General features: G+C 35.1%; 1 protein-coding gene across 2 annotated transcripts in view; it reads left to right on the top strand.

Annotated features, from left to right (window-relative positions):
- The window catches only part of FUT9 (fucosyltransferase 9), a 182,648-nt gene that overhangs the window by 74,301 nt on the left and 91,801 nt on the right, over nucleotides 1-16,546 (top strand). The gene's annotated exons all lie outside the window — the stretch shown is intronic.

Genomic DNA, 16,546 nt, shown 5'->3' with positions numbered 1-16,546 from the left:
TGTGTGTGTGTGTGTGTGTGTGTGTGTGTGTGTGTGTGTGTGTGTGCTGGTTCTTTCAGATCTTTACTTAAAATTCACCTTTCCAAGGCCCCTGACTACTCTATTGAAAATTGCAACTCCACTCTACCCCCAGCCCCCTTTTATTTTTTTTCCTCTGGAGCTCAAAATGATCTAACACAATATGGCTTTTATTCATTTCTTGTTTCTTCAACGCTTAGTTCTAGAACATAAGCTCAACAAGGAAAGGAATTTTTATTTCATCTGTTCACCGCATTTCTCTGGTGTTAAAACATCCAGCACACAGTAGGCACTTAATCAGTATTCGTAGAATAAATTACCTCCTTCTTATAAGGGTTAAAGAAAGTGAGGCCCATAGAGATAAGTCATTTTCCCAGACCACCTAAAATTTCCCCAAGGAATCCAAAGTCAAAATACCGAATTAGAAGACACAGGTCAGCGTCTAAGCTACACATAGTAAAGGAATATGTAATTCATAGAAGATAATAATAGAATAGCCAAATACATACTCTTCTTGCTAGAAGGGATTTTCTTGAGAAAAGGAACAGTTTTAGTCATCTTTATAACCCTGGCACCTATTGTAGTGCGGGAATCACAGAAGCGGCTGTGTGCTGGAGTAAGCTCCCCAATCTCAGAAGAGTGGGTTGTGTGCTCTCTTCCAATCCTGCTTTTTGTGACATAAATTAATAGCTTAAAATTGGCCTTACTGAGACTATTTATACCAGGGAAATTAGCAAACAAGTCAGGGCTTGTTAAATATTTACCTGAAAAACACTGCATAGAAAATAGTAAAAAACTTTATATTGCTGTATGAATGAATGAATTCGTGAGTACAATGTATAAGGGAAAGAGTGTCATCCAAAGCATCTTTTAGCATACTGGTGCTGTAGATAAGGTGAAAAGAAGGTGAAAACTGTTGATCAATAACTTTCACTGAACATTACAAAAACAAACAATAACATATAAAATCTTTGATATAAAACAGTTCAGTTTCTTACTCCACGAGCCCCAGTTATATATAGCTCTCTGTCTTCCCTATGGAATAATAAAAAATAAGGCTTATATTTCCTCTGAAGTATAGTATCCCACATAACGTATTCTGATTTTGTATTTTATCATTATATGTCTGTGATTATATACATGACTTTTCCACTAGACAAATCCTTCTTAAATATTTTTAAATTACCATTTATTTTAAGAAAGTCATCTTCATATAAAAAGGCAAACATACAACAACATGTGCATACAATTTCCAGAGGAGCATAGATCTTCAAAATACCATGCTCCCACTGCCACCCCTACCAATAGGCCCCAAGTTAAGAATTCTGTACTTGAAGTAGAGGATCCTACGGGAAGGTTATTTGTCTAAGTTATTGCCTATTCCCAGCAGGTGTCTGACATAGTGACACTTAAAAAAAAGAAAACTAAGAAAAAAATAAGACTTGCAGATTGAATAAATGGATGGAGTGAATAGTTATTTTAGTTGCTTTTTAGATCTTCTCTTTTTCTAAACACCTCCAATTTTGTCAACTACTTTTTATAAAGTATGTTTTCTAAAATGTATAACTTCTGGATCACCCTCCACTAATTCTCAATATTCTTGATTTCGGAGAAAGTCAAGCTATTGCCTCATCCCCCCAAACTCAAATATATAGTTCGTGTTATCACTTAAGATTCAACTAATGTCCCAGGCAACATTCCTTTAATCTCTCACGATTCACAGTGATCTTTCATTTAGCTAAAATGCTAGATTCTTTTCAACCAAAAGACTATAGTCAGCTCCTTCTGTCACTCTACTGCCCTAGTGGACTTTTGAATTTAACTCTATATTTTTACCATTAAATTCTATTGTCAGTTTCAACCATTTGTTTTAGCCTGTGAAGCTCCTGAAAATTACATAACACAGTAACCAGAATTCCCAGTTAGAGCCGTTTCCAAATGTATTCAATATGTCTTATGTGTCACCAAATAGCTCATTAAAAATTATCTTAAGAATAACAGAAGCCCAGAGTCCTCCTGCAGTTTTACAGTGAGCCATTCACCAATACTGTTTGGTAGGAAAGAGCTATCAACTACGAACTCAACAAACTGCTTAGCTATTCAGCCCACATATCTTCATAATATCTACAAGAAAATCTTAGGAAATTTCAAATGTGCTGTTGAAATCCAGAGGATTTAGATAAGGCATGGTATAGTCTTTTATTGTAACTTTTCCCTGAGATACTATTGTATACACCTCCTTTGTACTCTCATAAAATTTTGTATATGTTTCTATCATAGTCCTTACCACAATATACCCTGTTTTTCTTTTGCATCTGTCTCCTCAAGTACTGTAAAGTCCTTGAAGGATTAATCCGTGCTTTCTCTCTCTCTTTATCAGAATCTTATGTGTAGTACTTAATATTTGTCAAACAAGTGAGTAAATAGGAGTCTGATATTTTACCATAAGATGTGAAAATCTGTATAAAGATCACAATTTTCTCTGTACTTATTCTGGGAAGCAAATCACTAAAGATGACTCACAACAATTTGGGAGAATAGAGGAGTCAGTTCATTTCTTTGTACCTCACTTACAACACTCTTACTATTTTAGCTTCATGCACATATGGAATGTGTGACTTGGTTTTATAACAGAAAGATAATTTCATCCTTTTTAAGCTAAAACTGTACATGCTATTATGATTATTTCTGTCTTCCTCCTTTTATACCTCACCTTTGGTATTACTTTTTAAAAGGTCAGAAACAGTATCTCATTAACACTTCAGAAAAAATAGTTGCCAATGTTTCCATTCATAGACCTCATATTTGGAGTGTCTCCTTTAAAAACATATGAAAATGATAAAATGCAACAAAATCACAATGTTCTTGAATATTTATGTACCCTTGTATATAAAATTTACTTTGAACTTTCTGCTGCTTGCCTGTAGTAATAAATTTATTAGTGTATTTGAAATATAAAATGTCATTATTTTATGCCTGCCTTTTGATGGCCACACATCATTTTTTTCCAAAGCCAAATTTCTATAAGGAGACACTCATCTATAAAATATCCAGTGTTCCTGCACACAGGTTGAGTAGTTTCTACCACAGACTGGAAAACTCAATGTGTGGAGAACAAAATAACCTTGTACATTATGTGCAATCTTTATTAATTGAACTTTAAGCTAGCCCTTGAGATTTTTATGCAATCTGCAACAAAAAGGTCAATGGAATGGCAATGAATCCTCTTGTATTTATTAGTTCATTTTGCAAATGCTAATGTTGGGTGAGAATTGATTCGATTTATTTGTGATCTAATGCCAAAGGGGGAAAAGTAATGCTCTCCTTTTCATTGTATTCATTTAGATTTACATGGAAAATAACATTCCCAAGGGAAATCAGAAGGAACATTTGTAATAGCAATGATCATACTAGAGATTGATCATGATTCTCATTTTATACCATTTCTTAAAATTATCAAAAAATGTCTTCAATGGAATTATTACTTTGAATTAAACACGTGTGTGTATATATATGTGTGTATATATATATATAAAATGTCACCATTTTATGTCTGCCTTTTGATGGCTAGACACTCATCAATTTTTTCCAAAGACAAATTTATATAAGGAGACACTCATCGATTATATATATATATGTATATATATTATATACGTACACATATATGTAAATATATATACACACACATATATATGTGTGTGTATACACACACACACACACACACACACACACACACATATATATATATATAATGTTTAAAGTGCTCTTCTAGGCTCCAAGGATACAACATAAATAAAATAGTCAATGTCCTCAAAAAACTCACAATCTAAAGAGGAAAGAGAAATTTGAGAAATTATTCATTAGCATACAAGGTAAAGGAAATATTTTGATATCAATATGAAATTATCTATGAGAATACAGAGGATTTAAAGATAAAACTTTATAAAGCAAGAAAGATTTCACTATGTCTTAGATGATTAGCAGAATTTCACAAGTTTTAATTGAGCTACTAAGCAAAAGCCAAAATATAGGCAAGAAATCTGGAAATAGCTAAGGAAATAAAGTCATTGGGAAATGGAGAACAGAGCTGTATGACTGAGATATGGTGAGGTATGATGATCAATAAGACGAGAAGTAAAGACTCAGGTTAGAATTTGAAGAACCACCTTTCCTTTCGGTTTGAACTTTGGAATGGGTTGAGTTAAACCTGAGTGTCTATGTTTTAGAAAGTTATAACTCATTTGTGACAACACGGGGTGTAAAATCTACAATTTCTCTAATACATGAGAAGATACTCTTGGCTGTGACAATGAGTTAAAAGGAGGAGAAAGATACATTAAAAGTTAGAATTAGGACTCAGTGTTTGAATGAAAATGGAAGTTTAGGAGGTTAAAGATGGCATCAGGATTTTTACTTAGTACTTTGCATGCCTGTGTAATCAAGTGTAAATTATTAAACATAACTAAATATTTTATATCTGATTTTGTAATTACTACTTAATATTTTTAACCTAAGTGTTCTTAATTCTGCAAAGAATTCTAAATTTAAAATGCCTAAGTAATCTTTTTCAGTTCATTTAAATATATATGTGTGCGGATGTTTGTGTGGGTGCCTTGCTTTACTAGAGTATCTTTAAGAATAGTATTTTTAGGGAAAAAAATACTAAGAACATAAAAATGGGCCAGGCACGGTGGCTAATACCTGTAATCCCAGCACTCTGGGAGGCCGAGGGGGCGGATCACCTGAGGTCAGGAGTTTGAAACCACCTCGGCCAACATGACGAAACCCCGTCTCTTGTAAAAATACAAAAAATTAGCTGGGCATGTTGGGAGGTGCCTGTAATCCCACCTACTTGGGAGGCTGAGGCAGGAGAATCCCCTGAATCCGGGAGACAAAGGTTGCAGTGAGCCAGATGGCGCCACTGCACTCCAGCCTAGGCAACAAGAGTGAAATTTTGTCTCAAAAATAAATAAATAAAAACAAAAATGTATATTTTATTACATGTTCAATTATTTTATTAAGGAGATCCCAAGTTTTCTACTAGAGGAGAAGGGGAAGTCTTCATTCTTTTACACACTCCGATTTTAGAGACAAGATTTCATTCTGTTGCCCAGGTTGGAGTGCAGTTGTGGAATCGCAGCTCACTACAACCTTGACTTCCTAGGCTCCAGCTATCCTTCCACCTCAGCCTCCTGAATAACTGTAATGACAGGCATGCACTACCACGCCCAGCTATTTTTTTTTTTTTTTTGTCACTACAGACAAGGTCTTGCTATGTTGCATAGGCTCACAGTGTCCTTTTCTATCTGGTAATGTAACCAGGGATTTATATCTTTTTATCCTATGATGATTAGAAAATGTTTACTTATAAAGATATATTTAACAGTTATTTTAGCTCATTTGATATCATATATGGATATGTAGGCATGTGTGTGTCCATGTGTGTGTCAAAATATGTGTGTAAAGTCTCAAAAACTAATCAGTGGGTATTCCAATAAAACTTTCCTGATTTGTCACCACAATTGTATGCAGATAAAAGCTTTCTAATATCACATCTTTACACAGAAGTAGGTAACAATGCTCTTGCAGAGATTGTTATTTCTTAAAAATTATGTATGCTAAAGTAGATGTTCACATGTATATGTAGGTATTCAAAATATGGCATATATTGTAAACATATTTATTACAATGACAAGTAAGAATAATATATCAGAAATTTTACATATAAATAAAGCACTAAATTTACCTGAGTTAAAAAAATTAATTATTAGGTCATAGCCATCAATTAAACTAATAATTATGTTTCGTTTTTAACTGATATAATTTTCTAATTCTTAATTACCCTTCCTTTCATCTGAGTCCTAAGATCTGTAATTACCTTGAATTTTTTTGGCCGATAAAATTTTCATGTCAGGTGCTTCTCTAAGAGGTGTTATTAAATTTTCTCTCTCAAATCTGACCCAAATGGGCTATGAGTCCCCGTTTGAGACACATTTTGCTACAGCATGGTTATCTTATCTTAGAGTTAGATGTGTAAACAGCCTTAAGTCTATAACTCTACTTACAATCACATATGATTCATTGGGTTTGAAGCTCAGGCCACTTAATTTTCTTTTTTAAATCAGCTTATTCAGGTTGAAAAATCTTAAGCTCAAGATGTAGTTGAGTTTGACACCCACACCAAATAGCATGTAGAAATTGTATATTCACCACCCCCCACGTATACCAAATTTGAAGAGAAAACACCTTCCCCTTATACTAGAGAGAATAGTTTAAACTTACTTTCCTCTCATGCATCATGCTACATTAGAATGTGTGACATGTTATGCCAATAGACGTTACATATGGAAATAGGAGAGCACTTTGAAGAGCTGACAGAAGGCTACAGTGATGAGGACAGACTGAACAAAGCCAAGAAAGTAGTAGGTTCGTACAGACTGCCTTGGCCTTGGGCAATTGGAAAATAACAGTTAGAAATGGACTTTCAGCCATGCAACATCAGCTAAGTGACTAAGTGATGGCCAAATGCTTGAATGGGGAGTAGGGGAGGAGACCAGTGAATATTTCAAAAATTATTATCATGCAACGGCATTATTTAAGATGATTTTTTAAGTTCAGTCAAGACAAATATGTGCACACACACAAAAACACATTCATGTGTGTGTATGCATATGTATGCGTTTTCTAGACTCTTTCCTTCTTCCTCTTTGCGCTCAATTTCCATCTCTCAGGTGAAGAGAATTCTTATGCTGCTTTTTTTATATTCAACAACTCAACACCATAGCATCCCATCATTATCCCAACGACTCTCCTTACCCAAATTGAAATTAAATCTATGAGGGGTGTATAAATTTCCTAGGGCTGCCACAATAAATAACCACAAACTGGGTGTCTTTGAACAACAGACATTTAATCTTTCACAATTCTGGAGGCCAGAAGTCCAAACTGAAGGTGTCAATAGCGCCGGGCTCTTTCAAACGGCTCCAAAAAGAACCTTTTCTTGCTTCCTCTATCTTCTGGTGGTTGCTAGCAAGTTTCCTGGTTGTGGTTGCATAACTTCAATCTCTGCTTCTTCTTTGATAGACTTCTTTCTGTGACTCTCTCTATCTCCAAAGCTCTCTGATAACACCAGTCATTGGATTTAGGGCCTATCCTGCTCCCTTGTGATTTTCATCTTTTATTTCCTCTTTTCTTTACCGAGGAATATTTGATGGATAAAAATTGTATTTCTAGATCCTTGAAGAATCACCACACTGCCTTCCACAATGCTAACAGAAATACCATTTGACCCAGCAATTTTATTACTGGGTATACCCAAAGGATTATAAATCATTGTATTACAAAGAACACACACACGTATGTTTATTGTGGCACTGTTCACAATAGCAAAGACTTGGAACCAACCCAAATGCCCATCAATGACAGAATGGATAAAGAAAATGTGGCACATATACACCATGGAATAGTATGCATCCTTAAAAAGAATGAGTTCATGTCCTCTGCAGTGACATGGATTAAGCTAGAAGCCATGATTCTCAGCAAACTAACATAAGAACAGAAAACCAAACACCGCATTTTCTCACTCACAAGTGGGAGTTGAACAATGAAGACACATGGACACAGGGAGGGGAACATCACACACCAGGACCTGTTGGGGGGTGGGAGGCTAGAGGACTGATAGCATTAGGAGAATACCTAATGTAGATGACAGGGTGACTCATGCAGCAAACCACTATGGCATGTGTATACCTGTGTAACAATCCTGCACAATCTTCACATGTACTCAGAACTTAAACTATAATTTTAAAACAAGAAAAAATCAATGTATATATTTAAGATGTACACCATGGTCTTTATATATATATACATTGTAAAATAATTGCTATAATAAAGTTAATTGATGGATCCATCTTGATTACATCTGCAAATAATGTATTTCCAACCATAGTCCCATTCACAGGTACTGGAGGTTAAGACTTTAACATGTCTTTTAGGGGTGCCATAATTCAATGCATAACAGGGGGCTAATCTTGGCTAGGTGTTTAGAAGGACAACCAGATCATCTGATTAAATCAATTTACATAAACGAATAACACTGCCTTTCTAAAGAAGAATTTTGTAACACAAATGTATAGAATAATGTATACACTGTTAAGGATAAGAGCATTCCTGGTACCTGCTTTCTGTCCAGAGCTTTCAACTCTCCACCTTCAGTAAACTCAAGGCCAAGGTTGTATTTCTCTACCCATTTGCCAGAGTAGATTAGCTATGAAATGGAAAAGATACTTATGCAGAAAATTTAGGTTGAGTATTTTATTTCTTTTTCTTTAGTAATGTTTTCACTTTTATAGTACATATTTTAATATTATTTGACCAAATTATATGAAAAATAGTTTGATATTTTATTTTAGTTTTCCCATGTTAAGATAAATTTAGATCTGCATATTTGCCATACATGGTCCATATAAGAAGGACAAATATAAAATATATGAAGGACATTGATGAAAAATGTTGGCAGTAGAAAACTACACAAATGTAAATTATTTTATGTAGTTTTCTACACAAAATAGAAGGCAAGCACAGATTTTTTTGCCAAGTATGATTTAATTTTTTTTCAAAATGCATTCTAAGTGTGAATTAGAAGAACAAATAAAAACAAAGTTAAAGAGTCTTCTTAAGGCTTCGTATCAGGCAGCCTGGATTCTTCTGTGCTTACTTAGTAGAGTCAAATTCACTCACAGTGGTGGAATGCTCACCCTTGGAAGGAATAAGTTCAGAAGAATGTGGTACTTTTATTTAGGCTATTAAAATCCTGAGATTCAAGTTTTAAAATTATTCAAAAGGAGATAAATCTGTTTTAAAACAAAATGCATTTCTTTGTATGCAGTGAGTCAGAGTACTGCTTTGTGGTAAATTGCCCTATGTTCTGAACAATATAATGTATTTCATTTTTTTAATAACAGTTTATTTGTAAGCCATGTACTATTAACACATAGCTCAAACCATTGTATTTAACATAGAAATTGCAGTTAAAATTGGAATGGACTCTTTTTCTTTCCCAGAACATTCATTGTTTGATGAGAATCTAATAAGAAATTCTGATTTTTAAAATCACCTCATCGCAGTATAAGCACATCTTTACAAAATAAAGATTATATTATTCTAAATTAAATTGTCATGGCATAAAATAGCCATTTAACATTTTTTTCTAGGAATGGAATTTCTTCTTTGTTGACTACAAAAAGCATAAACATACTATGCTAAATTTCATCATTTGATCATTGATTTCCCAAGAGCCTTTGGTCCAAATGAAAAGCTGTGTCTTAAGTTTTCTAATTAAAATATATAGTGATACAATTATTTTTCATGCAGTTAATTTATACTCAAGAAAAGTTTTAATGGTTATTTAGATAATGATAAGTTTCTATAGTCTTTTTCTATTCAGTTGTTTTTAACACTCTGGATCTGATCTGTTATTTTTTATAGCATGATCCCCAAACATCTGCAACAAATTCATCTAAAAATTAGGGAAATTGTTAGATATGGAAATTCAGTATCTTACCCATACCTATTATCAGCATCTCTGGAAATATACTTCATAAATATGTGTTTCTAATAAGCCATTAGATGACTCTTATGCCCATGAAATTTTAAGAACCCAGTATTAAAGAGAACAAATCAGTGGATGCTAACCTTTCCAACACTGGTGATGTCTAGGCTCTGTAGTACACTGGGAGAACCTATTCAGTGAATGTCAGCTTCTTGTAGAGGGAATCATCCAGGGGTCAGGGAAGAGAGAAAGCCTGAACACCTCTTACTACCCCTAGGGTTTTGGAGTTCTGGGAGTCTGACTGAAGATAGCAGGCAGGATATATAGAGCTATGTCAATGTCAGTGAGCCCAAGATAAATTGTCACAGGCCTTCCTTCCTTCCTTCCTTCCTTCCTTCCTTCCTTCCTTCCTTCCTTCCTTCCTTCCTTCCTTCCTTTTTGTTCTTAACCCTTCCTCCAATTTTGTCGGAAGAATGAGGAGGAAGCGTTGTTGGGAGAAGAGCAACAAACCTGCTTTATCTTATCTTGACCTCATTGAACACTCTTAAAGACATGTGCTTTTAAAAGGAAGTATTCAATTTTTTCTTGTTATTGCCATAGACAAAAAATTAATAAGGAAGTAAGAAGTGTCACCAACTGTCTGTTCCTGGCCTACTTTCCCAACCCAGGTTTCAAGAGGCATCTCCCTCTTGGTGGCTATGATTGATGACAGATACAAGTGTTATACAATCTTTGTCTGACTTTACCTCTTATCTCCTATCTTCAGATCCTTCTTCCTGGAAGAATCTTAACATGTAGGATGAGGAATTAAAACACCATCTGAATAAGTATGAAGTGCTTTGCAGTCATTGGGAGCAGCACCTAGAACTCAGCCTAAACTTTATCCTATCCATCAGAAGCTCCTGGGCTATGAACTGGTCTATCTCTCCCAGGCCTGTTACAGGAAAAATCAGGGCTTATTATTTATTGGTTTAATTATTCCAAGACGCCATTAGAGCTAGAGAAATGAAAAGATGGAGTGCTTAAACTTGATTGATTCAACTGAAAGACAAGAAGTATCAAGCCGTTTTTAGACATATGTCTCAGTGAAATTTAAAAATAAAAAAAATTAATTATGGTCTAAACCATAATTTGGTAAACTATAGCACATAGTTATATAGGGCTGCCTTCACATTACAGAAGCAGAGTGGAGCAGATGCAACGTAAATTGTATAATATGTGGGCACTTATAGGACATCTTTGACTTTGCCTCCTGGCCTGCAATGCCTAAAATGTTTACCATATGGCTCTCTAGTGTATAACTTTGCTAACCTCTGGTCTAAATCAAAACACCATAATTTATTTTCTCCAGCATCTAAAGGCAAAATATTCCTCTACTGTATTCTATTAAAAAGTATTCATACATGCCTTAAAACTTGCATATTTTATTTTCATACCATCCAGCATAAGACAGCCATAAATGTGTAGGAACAACAGCCTTAGCCCCAACAATCACAGCAGCACCTATCATAATAGAGATTCCATTCCATAAATGTTTTGATTAAATAAGTCTTTAAAATGTGTGTACATTCTGCATTTTATTTATGATATACCATCTGTTTTAGAACGAATTTTATTTTCTCAAATCTTCGAGTAAAATAGATGCTTCAGGAAGAAGGTACAATGAGGTTTCTAGGACTGCTTAAAGCTCAGGGCAAGAAGCCCAAGAATTTGTCCTGAAGTGTGCAAGTTTTAAAAGAACAAAGCAGCTTTCCCTTCCCTGAAGTACATGTTGAAAATATTTCTATTGATAAAATATATGTATAAATTTGGACAAATCAATTTTAAACATCTATTATAACAATTACCAATCTCTATTCCAAGCAAAAGTGTATTTTAAGTTCTTAAGATATGATGTTTGTCAGTGGTCCTAAGTGTCATTAATTCTGTCACCTGCAGCAACTCAGCATGTAGAAGAGTCTACATCATTCAAGGCTAGCTTTCTACAGAACATCCAGCCCTGTTCAACTCATGAGGATCCACATCCTATTCACTTTAACCATAAGGTCAAGATAGATCATTCAAGCCAGCTAAGTAAGAAAGAAGGAATGAAGAAGAAAGCACAATCCTTGAAAGAATTCAGATAATGAAAATAAGCAAGAGCTGTAGAAGCAAATACAAATTATGCACGTCTTTCGTGGCCACTCTTTTTTTTTTTTTTTTCAGCTATATGGACCTGGGAAGATGACCTTTAAATCATCTAGCCAGAATTTGTTCCACAACAGCATGCTTAAGAAATGTTCACTATTTCCCTACCTTCTTCCCATTCATTCTCACTTGGCTTTGCGCTTTTAGGTCTAGGATTCTTATTCATATTCCTGCCGAGTGTAGAGAGCCAACCAACATCTTTTGGACTAGGATGGGGAAAATTTTCTTTTCCACATATAATTATGAAAAAGAAATCCTTTAGAGCCAAATTGTCCCATGTTGTAGGCAAAAGGCAGACACCTCACACCAAGAATGGGACTCGAATCAATCTGTCTGGGTTCCAGTCCAGCTGCACCACTTACAAGCTGAATTATCTAGGACAAATTGCTTAACTTCTCTGTGCTTCATATAACTCATCTCCAAAGGAGGAATAGTGCTACCTTGTAATTGTGTTGAGAGGACTGAATGAGAACATACATGTATAGAATCCTTAAAATTGTGCCTATACATAGTGAACGCTCTTTTGTCACTGGATGTTATTATTATTAGCACTGATGAGAATCAAGCTCTCAGCATGAGCCAGGGGCCCTCCAGCTCACCTCTGCCTTGTGCCTATCCTCCATGACACTCTCTACTACTCTGTTCCACTGAGACCAAATTACTTTTTAGTCCCAAATAATATTATTCGTGTTATGCTTACCTTTGTTCATGCTGGACTGCCTTGTCATTATTCAACATTCACTTTGAATAGCCTATTTTATATTAAGCTTCCACCTTGCAAAATAGAATGCCATGACGTGTACCCCAAGCCAGACATTTTGTACACATGTAGCTCATTTCTCTTCCTCCCCTTCCACTTCTAGGCTGTGAAGATTTCAAGGGAAGAGAGAGTGTGTTAGGAACTCCATGGCCATAACCCCTAACAACTCTCTGTTATATAGAAGACATTTAGAAAATGTATGTTGGATTAAAAAAAAAGCTCAAAGACCCAGTCATAAAATTTTGAAGTCATAAAATTCTACTTAAAGCACAGCCACAGGATTTGGCCCATGACCTCTCTTGGCAGCAAGTCTCACTTATTACCATAAACAGCACATAGTACTTGTCATTATTTTTTTCAAAATTCAATTGTCCTTTAATCTCATCTGGTCAACTGAATTAAGAAATTTGCTTCTATTAATGGAATTCAGTTTTTGGTATATCTGAGGTGTTTCTAACAACATCATTCAGGGTTCTCTGAAGCTTGTTTTTTAAAATAAATAATGCTCTATTTGACCATTTCATTATTCTTATATGTTTATAGATCATGTAGTATTTTTCTTAATCATTTGCACTATCTTTAATTCAACAGCAATGGAAAACAATTATATAAAACTAGTGTGTCTCCATATTTTTCACCTTTGGTGAATTTTTCCCCAATTTACTGAAATATCTTGCATAAATATCTAATTTTTATTATTTGAACTGACCCTTCTCTAAAAAAAATTACTCAACAATGACTCAAAAACAATAGCTCAATGATGCATTTGTGTTTGTGAAATGGCAATACTAAGGAATTGAATTTAATACTTTATTCAAATATATCAAATGTATTCCAAATCCAAACACTTATTTCCACCAAACTTAACAACCACTATTGTCTCTCAATTCAGGGACAGCAATAGCCTTTGAACTGGCTACTGCTTTCAGACTTGCCCCTCTATTATCAACAGGATAGGTGAAGCGATCATTTAAAATTGTATTCAGATCATGCCAGTCCCCAGCCAAAATCCCCTTGTATCCATTGCACTATTAAGTCTAAACTCTTTACAATGGCCTTTGAGGCCCATCGTGACCTGCTGATGCTTGGCTGTCTTACCCTTCCCCTCACCCCCACCACATCCATAGTGCTCTGGGTCACTACAACTACAGGTATACTGGGATGATTTTATTTTTTGTTTGAACATGCAGTGCTTGTTCCTGTCCTAGGTCTTTGCACTTTGTGCCTACTCTCCTTGTAATGCTAGATCTTGAACATAAGGCTGAGTCACTGTCTTCAGCTCAAACATGACCTCCTTCATGAAACCTTCCTTTTATGGCTCCTTCTCTTCAGTGTGCCTTTATAGTCCCATTCAGCTGCTGACATCTCTCACAGTCAGTTCTTTCTCAGCTCTGTCTTTTTCTAATGGCCTTACTAATTCAGCCTGCCCTTGATCTTGGTGCTTAGATTCCTCAGAGTCCCTAATACTTTTCTCTTCCAACACCTGGTTAAAGCTGCGAGCCTCATAAACCTTTTGGGCTAAGTCATTTTGCTCTTAGAAGGCGCATTTATTCCCCTCAACTAATTTTCCATGTTGCATGATAGCTAAGGGAAAGTGAGTCTGTCATGCCACAGGGCATTCTTGACTACAACTTGGGAACCACATGTTGGCTTGGGATTACTCAGCACAGTAATGTCCTCCAAAATTTGAAGGCAAAAACCCTGAGCATCTCCTCAACTTAATTAAGAATTTCTAAAGCTGCACCCCCTAGAGGATTGACCTTGAAAAGCCAGAAAGGAAAAACAAGAGCTGTGGCAGCCCACTTTTCTCTACCACTGTGCTCTTTCTCTCCACCTCTTCTGGCATTTCTCAAAAGAATGCCTGAGGGCTTTTTTCCTACTTTACTTTTTTAAGGGTCTCATTCTGTTGTCAAGGTTGGAGTGCAGTGGCATGATCATCTGTAACCTCAAATGCCTGGGTTCAAGCAATCTTCCCACCTCAACTTCCTGAGTAGCTGGAACTACAGATGTGCACAAACGTGCCTGCCTATTTTTTATTTTTTATTTGTAGAAATAGGGTCTCATTATGTTATCCAACCTGGTCTCAAACTCCTGGCTTTAAGAGGCCCTCCTGCCTGGACCTCTCAAAGTACTTGATTACTGGCATTAGCTACAGTGCTTGGTCTGCTCCTACATGATTTGAAACTCCTTTATATAAAATTCCATGCAAACCCAGGCATTTATGTTGTTGACAAACATCAAGATGAAAAGTGAAAACACTTAGTGATTCATCTTAATGTTTCATCTTTAAGTTACTGAGCATCTGGGCCTTGGCAAAACATCCAAATAATAGACTAACTCATCAAGCCTGGTCTTGATATGGAACAAGAAACTGAAGGACTTTCTAAAGAATGATGTTTTTAAAATAATGCTTTAAGTAACAGAAATGGAGTGTCTGTTTCCCACCACCACCCCATGGCAGGCAGATGCCTTACCACTGTAGGAAGAAAGACATGTAGAAAAGCAAAAGAGAAAAATGTGCTGTCATTATTTGACTAGCTTAGACACAAATAAAGGGAATGGAGAAAATGATTTTCTTCCTACACATAATAGAAAAAGGAAGATAGATATAACAAAAACTAAGTTCAAATAAAACATTATCAACAAAAATAATCACAAGAGTAGCTCATTTAAGTAAGTATAATTTATTCAGCATGCTGAGCCATTAAATTACAGCCATGATTTGGGAAATACACGCAAACACTCACAACACAGACGCAAACCCACACACAGACACACAGATACACACACACACACACACACACACACACACAAATAAATAAAATAAAAACCCTGAGTTACCAAATAGATAAAAGAACTCAAGCCACTTCCTGGCCCTCATTATTTGTTCTGATTCTAGAAAGAACTCTAAAGCCTTGATTTTTCTGACTTTTCAGCCATGGTCTTTTAGAAAGCATCAAATCAGATGTCAATGGTAAAAACAAAAAAAGAAAACATTGGTACAGTGAAAGCAAATGTTGAGAAAGAAAATAGTTATATGTATATATAAAACAGATGTTTGACAGCCAGTTCATATAGGTGTCTATGCCTCTTCTCTAGTTTTTATTAAGTGATTATTTTATCTTTTATGTGAAGAATTATAACCAATACACTGCACACTTTATATACAAAACTTGTCTTTGTGGTTTTACTTGCTTAACAATCCTAAGACAGCTATACACAGTTTCAACAAAGAAATTAATTTACTCTATAAAGCATTTTGTTATTTTTTTTATTGGGAGCTCTAATAGTATTGAAAGTAGATAGGCAGAATGGTCCAATATCCAGGAAGACATGTGCAAGTGAAGATTGTAATAAGAAAAAGTAGATACTTTGAAGTTAGGTTTGGATTTGATCCACAGTTACAATACCTTCCAGCTTCTTAATATGTACCAGTTGTCCGAGTTATCAGAACCTTGTAAAATGAGAAAATTAAAACCTACCTTACAATAGTGCTTTGATAATTGCATGACAATCATGCACACTCACAAAAACACTAAGCAAATGTTACAAAATATAGAGACAAAGTTCATTTACAGTGTGTTATATATTTGAAAAAGAACAATTACACGATATTTGACTTTTTAAAGGCAAGACAGTTCCATTCCTTCATATTTGTATTGTCTTTAAATGTGTTTAAATCCATTATCAAAGTATAAGGAGGATAAGGTACTAAATTCAGTGGAAAATTTAATTATTTTTCTTTCAAGCATAACCCAAGGCTATGTAGAAATACACATAAAGAAATCAGACTGAATTTTGTTTTAAAATCTACTTCTTTAGGAAAGAAAAAATAATGCAAGTGTTAGAGGGACATAAAATCAGAATAAAATGTGTTTATGTGTGTGTAAGCATGTGCACATTGGAGTATGTAATGAGTACAGGATACCTAACAAGTATTTTTGGTTAGCGCTAAGTGTAAGAAGTCCCTTGGATCTGTTCTATAGCAAAAATGCATTTTTTGACAGGGAATAAGTTTATATAGCATATTT

The sequence above is a fragment of the Sapajus apella genome, unplaced genomic scaffold, assembly GCF_009761245.1.
Source record: "Sapajus apella isolate SASKATOON/1434 unplaced genomic scaffold, GSC_monkey_1.0 scaffold6, whole genome shotgun sequence".
Taxonomy (NCBI): Eukaryota; Metazoa; Chordata; class Mammalia; order Primates; family Cebidae; genus Sapajus; species Sapajus apella.
This window is presented reverse-complemented; position numbering and strand designations above follow the sequence as displayed.